We start from the raw sequence: 1,637 nt of genomic DNA, 5'->3' as shown, positions 1-1,637 counted from the left end.
AATAGACTCCACGCCCGAGATTTGTTTGCAAAATGTCCAGTGGAACATGTAGAGAAAAGGCAAGAGGCAGAGGGATTGATGAGCAGAGAGGAGAATTTCTACCAAACCCTTCAGCTAAATAAGAGATCAGGTGACCAACCAGAGCCACCCGGGGTGCGGGCGGCTCAGTGGAGCTGGCCTGAATGTCGGGGACCTCAGCCTTCCTAGGAAAATCCAGATCCCAGCCCCACCAGAAGCTGAAACAATGGCCTCCAAGCCTGAGAAGAGGGTCGCCTCGTCTATCTTTATCAACCTGGTGCCCCCACGTCGAGATGAGGCTGTGGTTGAGGAGGTGAGGTGAGCAGCTTATGAGGCCCAGCCTGGCCACCCCTGGGAATCTCCTGCCCCCATGAAGGCACCCGAGGCTGGCTTGGGGGGAAAACTCCGTTCCTGGATGCCCCCTGGCAGGGCTGCAGCCCCAGGGCCAGCTGTTCCACCTCAGCTCTCCAATGGAGGGTGTTCACTTCCTTCTCGCCCCTGGACGTTGATGATGCACTTCCAGACCTGGACCTCCTCCCACCTCTGCCTCCACCCCCTCCAGTGGACCTGCCCCTTCCTGACGAAGAGCCCCCCTCCGCGATGGGGGCATCACTCATTTCAGACTTGGAGCAGTTGCACCTGCCCCTCCCCCACCCCCACCCCCGCCACAGGCCCTGGTGGAGGGCCTCCACTGCAGCCTCGGCCCAGTCATCTCAAGCCCGCAGAGGAGGAGCTGCTGCCCACCACCCCAAAGAGCCTGTCAGCTTCCCTGAGAGAGAGGCCTCCATAGACATCTGTGCCTTCTGCCACAAGACTGTGTCCCCCCGAGAGCTGGGCGTAGAGGCCATGGAGAGGCAGTACCCGCCCAGTGCTTCACGTGCCGTGTCTGCCGCCGCCGGCTGGCCGGGCAGAGCTTCTACCAGAAGGATGGGCGGCCCCTCTGTGAACCCTGCTACCAGGACACCCTGGAGAAGTGTGGCAAGTGTGGCGAGGTTGTCCAGGAACACATCATCCGGGCCCTAGGCCAGGCCTTCCACCCCTCCTGTGTGTGACCTGCGCCTGGTGCATCGGGGACGAGAGCTTTGCCCTGGACAGTCAGAATGAGGTGTACTGCCTGGACAACTTCTATAGGAAGTTCGCCCCGGTGTGCAGCACCTGTGAGTATCCCATCATCGCCCGAGACGGGAAGGATGCCTTCAAAATCGAGTACATGGGAAGAAACTTCCATGAGAATTGCTACCCGTGTCAGGACTGCAGGGTCCTCCTGTCTGTGGAGCCCACGGACCAGGGCTGCTACCCGCTGAACAACCGTCTCTTCTGCAAGCTGTGCCACGTGAAGCGGAGTGCTGCGGGGTGCTGCTGAGGGCGCCGCTGGGCTGGGGGCTGCGGCTACACACTAGCCCTGCTTGTCAGGACCCCTTCCCTAACTTGTGTCCCTTCCCAACCTGTTCTGGCATGCTTTCCTTCCAAGCCACACACAGGGACCAGCAGCTTGCAGCTCCGCCCATCACTTCGGCTGCTGAGCCCCGGCCTCCTCCCAGCTCAGGACACCCTTCAGACTCTCAGCGGTTCCTTCTCTCCTCTGTATACCTGAAGGCTTTTGTACTGTGAACGTCATG

General features: G+C 60.6%; 1 pseudogene; it reads left to right on the top strand.

The window, feature by feature from the left end:
• The first annotated feature begins 244 nt into the window (after window positions 1–244).
• Window positions 245–1,381, top strand: LOC129647414 (filamin-binding LIM protein 1-like; annotated as a pseudogene).
• The last annotated feature ends 256 nt before the right edge of the window (window positions 1,382–1,637 follow it).

This window comes from Bubalus kerabau, chromosome 3 (assembly GCF_029407905.1).
Source record: "Bubalus kerabau isolate K-KA32 ecotype Philippines breed swamp buffalo chromosome 3, PCC_UOA_SB_1v2, whole genome shotgun sequence".
NCBI classification, from domain to species: Eukaryota; Metazoa; Chordata; class Mammalia; order Artiodactyla; family Bovidae; genus Bubalus; species Bubalus kerabau.
Note: the sequence above shows the minus strand (reverse complement) of the source record. Positions and strands in the feature narration are given on the sequence as shown.